Source organism: Peromyscus californicus, unplaced genomic scaffold, assembly GCF_007827085.1.
Source record: "Peromyscus californicus insignis strain IS unplaced genomic scaffold, ASM782708v3 Scaffold_19__1_contigs__length_69161282, whole genome shotgun sequence".
NCBI classification, from domain to species: domain Eukaryota; kingdom Metazoa; phylum Chordata; class Mammalia; order Rodentia; family Cricetidae; genus Peromyscus; species Peromyscus californicus.
Window position 1 is genome coordinate 31877476 of NW_026294491.1, and position 12587 is coordinate 31890062.

Here is a 12587-nt window from a genome sequence, read left to right on the forward strand (position 1 = left end):
CACTCGCGCGTGCACACACACACACACACACACACACACACACACACACACACACTCCAAAACAAATACAAACATACATACACACATAAAACAACCTTTAACCTTTAAAATCACTACTTTGGTCACTCTGAGGAAAATGCCTTATTCCACATTGAGAAAATGAATAAATGCCTTAAATATCTGCTCTATTATTTCGGTCTTAGACCAGAACTGAATTACGTGAACACACTCTCTCTTTGAAAGTTTCAAGTGCACTTCCAACAATTTGTCATTGTTGTCAAAGGACAATTTCTACCTAGAAGATTCAACTCAGCAGAAGTACAAACCATTGGGGACCTCCCCGCCGACTCTCATGTGGTATTGCTGTGATATCGACTCTGGATTCATTTACTCCACTAAGAAGTATGGCACTGCATTCTAGGTTTAAGGTAAGACATGGCACGGCATGTGGTGGACAAGATGTTGAGTCCTCACATGCCTTTAGCACCCTGGAACTCCCTTCCAGTTACCAAGGGCGTGGTGGGAGCTGACAGCTATCTAGAATCGCCCTCCCTTGAAATTGCCCTTGATTGGAGAGAACGGCTTACCTCCAGCCAGAGCTTTTCCAAGGGCATCCCACACCAGCTCCTGGGTGATGGAGGGAGATCTGACTTGCCTTCATCAACTTAGTGCCACTCTGAAGGAAGGGACTATTCCAGCTCCTGAGCTCGTGGGTTAGCTGAGACTGAGTTGAGATGTGTCCCCCTGTCTCAGCTTGTTCTACCGCACTCTCCTCTGCACTGGGTGTCTCCGTAGGTCTTTCCCTTCAGCCTCCTGCTCCATAACTGTCACTGAGGCTCCTGGGAACACAGTTTGAGAGCACCAGGTGTAAGCAAAGAAAGTGCCTTTGATGTCCCACATGAGCCCAGGGCCTTGTCTGTGTGCTGAAGAGGCTCATTTTCGCATAAGGCCCAGGGAAACTGCAGGCCAGCAGGGTCTCTCCGGATGTTCCCATTGCAGCCTCCATTTAAGAGTTATCTGGGGCTGAAGAGAGATGTCCTGTTTTATGTTCCTGAAAAGTGTAAGGGGAAAGTGGGCCATCTAGCAGTATTGTTGGGAAACACAAACTATCGCTCTAGGAGAGCCTCATTTAGAAATGGAAAAAAGCAAAACAACCATTTTCAACAAGCAACCTTGCAATTCTTAATGTCATAGCAATGTTCTATGTGTTGAGCATTTTATCCTAACACTTTATATCTTTTGTTGAAGTGCTCTGAGAGCAGACTTTTTTTTCAAGTATCTTACATATGAATCAGCTTGCTAATATCCAAAAGTTAGGGAATAATTTTGCCCCAGCATAGAGCATCATTAAACACCTGTACATGGAGGCCATTAGACGGAGGTTGCAGTTTACGGTATTTTAGTGAGAAGGTAGGAGTAAAACTGCTAATATTAATTGGAAATCTGTGTACATATCATGAGAAGACAGAAACATCTCAACACCTTATCTTGAAGGACTAAACATAGGCATTCATAAGAGTGTGTAGCTGTCTTGGTTACATTCTTACCTGCCTTGGGGCTGCTCTGACCATCGCTGCTTAGGTAGAAGGTAGATGGTTAGCTCAAGGATGCAGGTGTGGGAGCCCCGACTAGGCCCAGATCTTCATCTTCCCTTCCCCAGATCTCATGCAAGTCACTTGGCTTTTAGAGACTCAAATTACCCTATGAAATGGGGGATGGAAATAAGAGAACCCAATTGCCAGGGTTGTTCGGAGAAGTTCACACAAATTAGATGCTGGGAATAGCATCCTGCTCATGATCAAATGTGTACAATTGTTATTGTTAAAGTGCATTTCTCCTAGAAACCAAAGCATAAGCGACATATTTGGAGGTGGTTTGTTCCTCAAACACCAGATTCAAGCACCGTGCATTTTGTTCCTCCCAGGTGATAGTGTTACTGGACGATCATGAGCCCAACAAAGGAGGAAGCATTTTGAGATGTCTGCTGCTCCTCAATAGTTACGTATTCGGACTGCAATTTCTAGCCTTTTTGGCTTTGGGGAATACTTGATGTTACTCATATTATTTTTCATGCCTGTAAAATGGACACAGAATAGTGAACTCTTCAGGTCCATGCAAACTGCTCACTATAACAAGTAGATTCCATGGTATTCAGAGACCTGCCATCTGAAGAGGGTTAAAAGGATTATGGAAGGGAGGAGTAGCCATAGTGACCATGGCATTAGTGTTCCTTTACATGGGATTGAGACCCGTACACTTCAGTGTTGACTGGTCTGTCTCTCCAGTTGAGCTTCGCTTTCTCATACTGTAAATATAGGCCTTGATTTGCAGATAGACAGACAGGGAGGTGCTCTTTGTCTCACCAGACTGGTATGGCTGAGGAGTAAAGATCCAATCTGTAATCCACATGGTTGGAACCAGAGACCTGTTGCTATTTCTTATGCTCAGGGTAGACTGGGGACTCAGATCAGCAAAGCCTGGCTCATTGTAGGCACTTGGTGGTAAGGCATTAGCAAAACTGTCAGGTCCTGCCCGATCTGTCCAACAGTCCTGAATAGGGGAGTGAGGATTGAGAAGTAACAGATAGGAAAAATAGAGACGCAGATGTAAAAGAAAACGACAGAGACAGGATGGGTTTGGGAGGGTTCTGAGTCAATATTGTAGTAGCCCCAAGCTTGTTTCTCATAGCCTTTTTATACCCAAAGCAAGCAGGGCAAAAGACCTCCCCCTCCAAGGACACCATGGTTCAAAGAACAAACAATTATTGTAAACACCTCCTTAATTCTTAAGACATCTTGTAAGCACACATTTGGCCAAACATCCTGTTATTTGGCCTTGAAGAGTAAGACATCTGGTAACTATGCCTTTGGCCACATGTTCTGTTATCCAGCCTTAAAGGGCAAAGACAAGCTGAACTCTCTGACCTTGAGTCAAGATGGAATCAAGCCACAAACTGGGGTCACTGTGGACTCTCATATAAAACTGAATTGGAAACACTCATAAGTATCTATTCACACCAGCCACCCAGCAAGGGCTTCCCTCTGGCCCAGGAGTCTCTCTGCTGTTGCCTACGAGTCTTCACTCCATTAGCACAAACGAACAAACAAACATAGAAAATAAGAAATTTGTTTGAGTTCTTATAGCAAATCACTTTTTGAGTAGTTTTAGAAGAGGATCTGGTTCCAGATATCTTATATCTTTGTTCTCTGAAGTGGGTAAAAATGCTAATCAAATTCTTACAATTTAGTACAAAGTGTTCTTTCTATATTTGAATGGTTCATTTCATTTTGCACATTTTATTTGAATCTTATTATTCAATTTTGTTAACATTAACATCAAGAAATGAGTGACCTTGTGGAGCTATGAGATGCATGCCTGTGAGAAGATACTGTTGCAGATTACGGAGGAAACCATCTTTGGAACCACGCTTACATCATTATGAAAAGTTTTCCTCTAAGTTAGGTAGCAGCTAGGTGAGTCCCAACACACATATGACTGTATTCACTAGCCTTTCTTCCTTGTTCCTACAATGGTTGTGAGGCTTATGGTATGTAACGAAACCTGCTATATGACCATGCTGTTTCCTGTTTCTATTCAGGAGTCACACCAAATACTAAGTTATACTTTCTTCCATCTTCAAAAAGAAAAAGAAATTCTTTAAATAACCCCTCCCACTCCCACCCCTGTGCCACTCTCTTGGTTTCCTGGAAATCAGGATGAATCAATGTAATAAATAGGGAAACTTCTGGAAAGTTCTGTTCTGGAATTGATGTCCCTTTCTCATGACAAATCCATTTCTGTGTTTTGTTTTCCTTTTTTTTTTAAAGCTACAAATCAACAACCCCGTTTACATTCCAACCAAGTATTTTAGCAATTCATAGCTAATCTATCAATGACCTTGCAGCTGCGGGCTGTGCAGCTTTAAAAAAAAATATATACCTCACCCTTCGTGTTTACATAGGCTCTGAAAGCCTGGTGCAGTGCAGGATGCGAGCCCCCAGAGTCATTAGGAAGGTCCACCAGAGCGCCAGCCTTCGATGGATGGCGGAGGGATGTTTGCATTATAGCCCAACACATCATTAAGGACACAATTGTTATTTAATGTGGCACAATCATCTTTCTACCCTTCGTGAAATCCACTTAAGTAATTACCTTCTTAGCTCATTGGCTTTGTGAGCTGCCTGCTTAGAAAGGGTTATATCTAAGGAAATATTAAAAACCCGCCTCACACAATTGCCCCCTTTAAGCTGGGTTGTATTTATTAACATATTCAAGATGAAGATCTTTTTTTTTTTTTTTAAATTCCCTCCTGCACTGAAACAGAGAAGGAACTCCAAGGTAAACCAATGATTTGGAGCATTGGCAGGCTTTCATGAGACTAAGGTCATGTTAAGCAAAGGCTCCTCTGCTTCAGCCATCCTCAAAAAAAAAGAAAAGGAAAAAAAAAGCCGATACCTGCATGATGCTGGGAGTTGTTGCTTTAGCTGGACATCTGTCCAATTAAGGCAATCAATTTCTTTTATTAAAGAAGTCAAGATGCTATTTTAAAATTTGCCCTGGCTTTCTCTTTTCAAGACAAGAACAAGTTCGTGAAAAAATACACTTTCACAAAACCCGGATAGTTCTCAAAGCTGTTGTGGTGCCCATTAACTGGTACAGTTTTGAGGACCTGCTGTGATTTGTCCAGATATTAACAGAGACGGGCTAAAGAATGCACAGAACTTATTTTCAGAGCGCATTTAAATGTCTTTCAAGAAGAGGTTTTTTTTGTGTGTGTGGGTTTTTTTTTTTTTTTTTTTTTTTTTATGACGTGTCCGGGATGAGTCTGCAGAGATTTTGAATCATTTAAGGAGAGCAGAGCCCAGGCATAGAACTGAAATCACTTGAAAATGCACATCTGCATTTGAAACTTTAGGGTCCCTCTCAAAACACACCGTGCAATTGTGTTTACTATAAATACAGTGAGGTAAGTCTGAAACACCTTTATCTTATTTGGCTGCTCTGTGTCTGAGACTCTTTGTTTGAACAGAAATGTCAGCTGTATTTTACTTTATTATATAAAAAAGTTTCGGAATTTAATTAAGGGTCAAGTACCAGCAGTAGATAAATGCAACAGCTAGAGCATATTTCTGATCGCTCTGAAGTCTGCAATCATGAAAATTATTATCATTGAGTAAAACTGGTCTCAATGATGGTGACTGGGAGATGGATTCTGTGTTACTCAGCCGTCATTTGCATAATAATGGGTTCCAGTTCTCATCAGCACCTTTTGTTTGCACAGTGCTTACTGCTACAGTAAATTGTCAAAATGTCATTCCTCTCCAATCAGCCAGAAAATATCAACAGTAAACAAGGCACAGGAAGAAAGTCTCTGATTTGAAGTGCAGCGTCGGAAGAGGGGAGCTGAAGTCTCTGTGATCGCTTGAAACGTGTGATTGTGGTGTTCCCCATAACACAGCCACCCATCAAATGAAAATCACTTCTCTCTCCTGCCCCCTCCACCCAACCCCTTTAATGAAGAAATATCACTCTGCCACTGAGGTCACTGGAACCCTCAGGATCATCTCTGGGCAGAAATAGATTTATGTATGTATTTGTCATTGCCAAACTGTCCGCTCTTCCTGGGACCAGCCTTTCCCATTTCTAGCGGGGCATGACAGATTCAAGGGGGCCTGGGTCTTTTACAGTTTTCTTGTCTATGTCTAGTTTTGACTCTTGGCCGGGGTTGTTGCAGAAAATGAAGGAGCTGGCATAAATATGGCCCAGAACCTGGCTGCCATCAAATGGGGCAGACACAGAAAAAAGCTCCCATCAATAGGCCAAGAGAAACCGTTCTTGTTTCAGCTGTAGAATAAAGTCCAAAGCTGGAAACTTGCCTCAGGTGGCAGCGATATCATCCACCCTCTGTCTTTCTAGTTGGCTGTTATTGAACTCAGAGGTCAACGACCAAAACCAGAGCCACAAATTTGGGGCACGGGTCCCTGTATCTGGCTTCAGAATTATTATTATTATTATTATTATTATTATTATTATTATTATTATTATTTTCTATTAAAATATTTTTCTGTTCCTGAGTGAAACCTCTACAGGATCAGGAGAGGATGAGGGTGAATTAGTGTAGCAATGCCATCTAACCATTATAGTTACCAAGTACGTTAAAATTAAAGACTTCACATTGTGTTTGAAATAAAAATGAATATAGTGGCACCCTGCCAAGAGTCCCAGAAACCACTCTTGTATGGAATTGAAACATTTGGCTCATATAATACTTAATTTATTTTTATGAAATGACACGTTATATAAATGTATGTTTAAAATAGGCACAACATTTTTTTCAGTAAATTTCTTTGTATTCTGGCTTATGCAGCAACACATAGTTATGACATAGCTAAACAGAACAAAAATAATAAGTTTTCCTAAAATGTTTTTTTTTTAAAGCAATATATCCTCTCAAATGTTTCAAAATATAGCCCTGTAGTGAGGCTGCCTGAGGCAAGGCTATGAAAAAAAAAAAAACAACCCAGAAGTTTTAGAATCTATTGAAATGTAGCACTGACATCAGGGATATTCTGTCGTGCTTGCCTTTTCTTGCCTTGCACTTTATTTTGCTTGGCTACTTTTAATTTTCCACCCCCCTCCCTCACTTCTCTTTGCAAATCCAACATTGTCCAAACGCTTTCGATTAAGAAGCTTGGCTGAATGAAAGTGCTGCAATTCTGCGGTGATGCATCTGTAAACAGGGGGGATCCCTCCCCCAGAAGCCCTGGCAGTTCGGAGAAATAGGGCTGATCAGCGGTAATTACCCTGACACCTCATGCAGTACACGGAATTAACTCCTAGGACTTTGGACCGAATGAAGAAGTTGATGTCTCTCGTCGTGAATGCATCAGTGGCTGAACCCATTACCAGTTTAAACGGAGATGGGAATTTACTATACACTTTTTTTTTTCCTTTGGGTTGGGAATGTAGAGTGGTGTGCAGAAAATGAGAAAGTAATTCAGGATGCTGCAGCAACAGCTATGTGTATTTTTATTAGGGCTTTTACTTCCTGATTCGATAACCTTTCCATAATATGTAAATAAAAGTGGAGGGCTCTGGCAACTATTGTCTGGGAAAACAGGAGTTCCCTGTCTTAAAGAAGGGGTTAGTGTATCATCAAAGTGGTGAGGGTATTCCATAACCAACTTGTAGCAAGGAAAGTGCTGGAAAACATGGGCGGGGGGGGGGGGGGGAGGGACATTGCTCAAAAGGCAACTAGTTAGCAGGTGCCACCATGACCTTTAGCTGCATCCATGGTAACTGGGCTAAAGATGGAGTTCCATTTTATTATGCTCACACCCACAATGTTAAGCTTGTGAATCCCATTGCAATTTAATGGCTGAAATCAGAAGGGAGATCCGTGTTCATTGGACCAGTGCCGATACCCTCTTAGCTAATGAGCGCAATAAACATTTTCATGCCAGGAAGCCAGTGCGTGTGGAAATATCATGACATACAGAAATGTATACCCAAACACAAGGAAATGGTCAGTAAAGCCAGTCTTTTACATGAATTTGCATATTCCAATGTTCAAAGCCAACCGTCTTTTAAGAAAAGGAATAATTTTTTTTAAAAGACTGCTAGACTATTAAAACCTGGGGCACACCACAAAGCTTATTGTGGATAAGCAATCTGAAGAATTATGAATCTGGAGCCAATGACTGTGGCTGCCTATTCTATTGTTTTTCTTAATGAATCTTTTTATTTATTACTGTATGCTTCCTTTGCTATGGGTCTCATGTGCTGGCGTCTTTCCCCCGACTACACACACTGTGGTACTTCCAACTGAGTGAAACACAGTGTGCGCACAGGACCCAATTTTTGGTACCAATGAAGACGCTTTATTGTAAATTTGCCTTTAGTGCTGTTTAGTTCACAATTTCTCAAGAGTTAATGACAGCAGTCTTCCATTGTTATCATGGCAGCTGGACCTCAAGGGGATGTGTAGAATGTGCATTTTGTTTTTAATTCCCAGGAGAAAATGGTGATGCTTAGTTGACTAGTACTGACCCTCGCCTCTGGTGCACATGGCCATTTTGAAGGAAGGATAGTGACAGTCTAAATGAAGACATGCAGATTTAAGTTTAGAATGAAATGGGAACAGAATCAGAGCACTTCCATTTACAAGTAGCCAATTTCAGAGATCTAAATACCATCACCATGTCATAGGAATTTTTAATTGTAGTTTTCTTTCCTTGAATTCCCAATAATTCTTTTCATGAGACTTATTCTTATCCTGTTAAAGCTCACTGGTGTCAATGGGCAGCTTGTATCAGAAGGCTGCCAGGTATCCTTGAAGCCCAACAGATTTGGTCTAAGGTTCAAATTTCTAAACACGCTCTGCAAACCTACACAGAATGTACTCTGAAAAATATCCCCCTCTTCCTTTGCTTTATCTCAGTCGTTCTAAAACACCCAGTAACATTATTTTGGTTCAATTGTTTTCTGAGAAGCGATGAGGGCCTAATACATTTCCTCATTATGAACAATATATGCTTTCCTCGTGCTAAAACTGTAACCGGTTTGCCAGCAGAATCTGCCTGTCCTTAAAACTACAAAGGTCAGAGAGAAAGTAATTTGGGTGCTTCTTATCTTTTAAAACAATGTCAACCTTCTATCATTACCAGAGAGTTTGGGGAGGGTTCAAAGAAAGGGAAAAAGAAGACAAAAGAATTGAGAACTCAGAGAACTGAATAATCACACCTGTTTATTTGACTTCTGAAAGGGCAGGATGTGCCTCCATCAGTTAATAAAAGATGTTCCATCAATTTAGACAATTATACCAAAGATTAAGAATGTCATGAAGCTGTTGAGATCTCCTAGGTGACATTAAAAAAATAATACGCTTTAGATCACATCATATATTAAATGACAACTGCCAATTTTTAAAAGAGTACTCAGAAATCTTTCCTGAATGACAATTTTGAAGTTGAAACACTTTGTTCTTAACAGTCAAATTCATTGACGTGAAACTTCTGCTTCTTGACTCAGGGAACATGGCTAATAAGAGCTGTTCTGTTTATTGGCGTGAAAGTGGATTGTAAGATACAGTGTGTATAGGCGTCCCACATCTTTGCTTAATTAAAGCACACACAGGAAATGTTTTGCTAGCACATTGCTTGCTTTGAAACAGCTAAATATGACTTACATTTAAATATTTACCAACCCTTTGCCTTGGTTTTCTTTATTAGGTTCAGAACAATTGCATTTTCTATCTTTAGTCTAGGAAAAATTCATCACAGGCTGTCATTAAGGGTGGGACCAGAGCATCCAAGGGGAAGATCGTTAGGGCTGATGATAACCTGGCCAGTCCCAGCACTGTGGAGGGCCAGAGGTAGTACAGTAGTAGGTAACTGCACCAATTGTTCACAGCTACATTTCCTTTGCATGCCCAACAGTGTATGCTCATCTTGTGGACTGCTATCCAAGCATCTACAGACCACAGTGTGGTCTGATGGCAGTCACCACAAAGCCCGGGAAACATGAAGTCGTCCTTAGCCACCTTTGTATAAATTTGCTATAAATTTCAGACCTGGGTGGACTGATGCTGCCTGGACTCTCAGTGGAACCTCATCTCAATGAAAATCCCTTGTTCCTTACTCGGCTCACCTGGAAAGTCCTCCTGACCCAGGGATGACATGGGAAGACTGTTAGCCTAGAACCCAGGCACCAGTTATGAGATCTGGAGATCCAGGAAGCAAACGAGATGTCACCAACCAGAGTCTGTAGACTTTGTCTTTTCGAGGGAATCTTGCTTTGGTCACTCACTCCTGAGTTTCACATTGTGTCCCTGCTGTGCCTTGATGTGTCTTACTGAAGTTCATTCACTGAAAACCTAATTTCCACAGTTGTGTGTCAGTTGCATTGGAAGTGGGTGACTTCCAGAGGTAATGGGGATTAGCTGAGTTCATGAGGGTGGAATCTAAGCAACGACACTGGTGACTGTGTAAATACAGGAAAATGGAAGACCTGACATGGTACATTTGTTTTGGCTTTCTGCATGGTACCCTCTGCCATACTAGAACGTAGTGATGGAAGCCCTCCCCAGATGTCAAGCAGATCCTGTTGCCACATTTTCGAGCTTCCCACCTTCTAGAACTATGAGACAGATACACTTCTGTACTTTATAAGTTAGCCAGTTAGATGTATTTTTCTGTGGTGATAGAAAACCAACCAAGCCAGCTTCCCAAACCTGCCTTCTGCTCCGTCACTCTGTGGCACCCTCTAGTTTCTGTCCCAGCTTCTTGACTTGACCCTCTACACTGTTAGCACATATTTTTTTCACTTTTTATACAGTCAGTTATTACCATTATTATTTTATTTGCATAGTGTGTTTTGAGGACACATGTGCCATTGCATGCATGTTGAGGGTGGATGATACCGTTGTAGAGTCAGGTCTCTCCTTATACCTTTATATGGCATCCAAAGATTGAACTTGGGTCACCAGGCTTGAGTGGCAGGCACCTTGCTGGCCCATAGTTGACTCTCCCTCACCTCTATCTTAAAGTATTTTAAAAAATTAATTCGTGTGTGTGTGTGTGTGTGTGTGTGTGTGTGTGTGTGTGTGTGTGTATGTTTGTCTATATGTGTACAAAATGCATGCATATACTCTTAGGAGACAGAGGGGTGTTGGATCCCATTGCCAGTGCTAGGAACAGAATAATGCAGGTCCTCTGTAAGAGCAGCAAGTGTTCCTAATCACTTAGCCATCTTATAACAATGTGATTTGAAACCACTCCAGGGGCTCAGTTTATATGGGACTTTATTGTATCTCTGTCTGTGTAGAAGAGTCTGGGTTATGTGAGGATTAAGACAAGTCCCAGATACAGCCAGGCCTCTTTCTCAGAAAGACAAAACTTCCCAGAAGTTATTGGACCAGTTCTGGTTCCGGAGGGTCTTCCCAGGTACTCACTCACCGTGCTCTGCCTGGGGAAAAGAGACACCTTGCAGAGCGCTTGGAGGAGGAAGGCTGGTAAACAGGGAAAAGCAATTTTCTAAACATATCAGTTCTCAGACTCCGATGAAGAAATAAAAGCAAAGTGTTTGAGATGTAGCAAACAGCAAGACAACAGGAGAGAGCTGGAGGGTGAGGGGGGGGCACAAAGACTAACAAAAGGAAATGAAAGAGAGTGGAAAGTCACGGAATCGCTTTATGGGGATAAGTCAATAACGTCCAGGAACTGAGCAAACACACAAACTGTAGGACCCTGATCTCGGGGTAATAAATAAGGCAATTTGCATGCACTGGTGGTTCAAAATGGAATTGTATGGGAAGCAAACCAAACAATGATTCAAAAATGAGAAATCATCCCATCCTCAAATAAAAACACAACTCTCCTTATGAAGTAGCAGAGAGCACCAACAGTTCCCGGCAGCATAAGGATGCCACTGTAGCAGAAGTTCAATTTCAGATACAAAAGGATTCATGCAGGAAGAGTGGAGACTTGTTTCTGTAGCAAAGATCGCACCCCAGAATGCTGTGTCAAGCATCAGGCCTGTTTGGTACTCCTGATGTCATCTCTACTAGTTCCAGGATGGAAGGTCCAAGAGAAAAATAGGTCAAAGAAAGGAACGTATTACAGACTAGACTGGCTGGTCTATGACAGTCTTCTAAAGAATCCAAACACCACATATTGCTATTTGGACCAGGTTTAGTACAATGACATTTGAAGCTGTGTTTTGTTCTCTTCTCTGACATATTTGGAACTGTGATGACTCAGGGATTCTCTAAGTGTACAATGCTAATGAATATGCTTTTATTTGCTTTTGCCTTAGCATGGCAGTGACAGGATCAGTCAGGTAAGTCTGATTATTCCATTCTGCACAAAAATAGCAACATACAGACAGGGGAAACCCATCAGATTGGATGCACTCTAGAACTGGACAGTGGCAGACAATTTGTGTTGACACCTTAATTAGGACAAGCTTTCAGCTGGCCAGTCTTTGCAAAGACGGTAATTGTTTGTGTGCAGAGATGCTCTGCTGTTCTTACTCTGTTTGCCTCATGATTCCAAAGATAGTTTAAGATGGAAATGATTTGGTGTGGTCAACAAAAAAGGTAGTTTAGATTTGCTTTGTGCGACTGAAATATAAATAATTAGAACTAGAGTTGGATTTCCTCTCTCTCTCTCTCTCTCTCTCTCTCTCTCTCTCTCTCTCTCTCTCTCTCTCTCTCGTGTGTGTGTGTGTGTGCATGTATGTGTGTGTGTGTGTGTGTGTGTGTGTGTGTGTGTGTGTGTATGTGTGTGTGTCTTCATGAGCAAGTGTGTGAGGAGGTCAGGGTCAGCCCCATGTGTTGTTCCTCAGAAAGTGTATCTTGAGACAGGATCTCTTACTGGGACCTGGGGCTCACTGATTAGGTAGGATGTCTGGCCATGAGCCTCCAAATCCTGCTGTCTCCACCCCTCTAACACTAGGGTGACAAGCACACACCATCTTTCCTGAGTGGGTGCTAGAGATCAACTCAGCTCCTCATGCTGGCCAAACAAGCACTTAACGGAGCTGTCTCCCTAGCTACTCAGTGATGCCTGCCATTTCTATAATTTCCC

At 41.8% G+C, this 12587-nt stretch overlaps 1 long non-coding RNA gene across 7 annotated transcripts in view; it reads right to left on the bottom strand.

Annotated features, from left to right (window-relative positions):
- Positions 1-12587, bottom strand: part of LOC128114775 (uncharacterized) — a 108891-nt gene that overhangs the window by 13440 nt on the left and 82864 nt on the right. For 4 of the 7 annotated variants that reach the window (XR_008219900.1, XR_008219899.1, XR_008219894.1 and 1 more), the window contains exons 2-3: positions 1548-1701; positions 588-839 (exon numbers count right to left, since the gene is read on the bottom strand). The exons of 1 other annotated variant lie outside the window; for it this stretch is intronic. This is a non-coding gene — a long non-coding RNA (uncharacterized LOC128114775). The remainder of the gene's footprint in view (positions 1-587; positions 840-1547; positions 1702-12587) is intronic. 2 more of the 7 variants (XR_008219897.1, XR_008219895.1) reach the window with 2 other exon arrangements.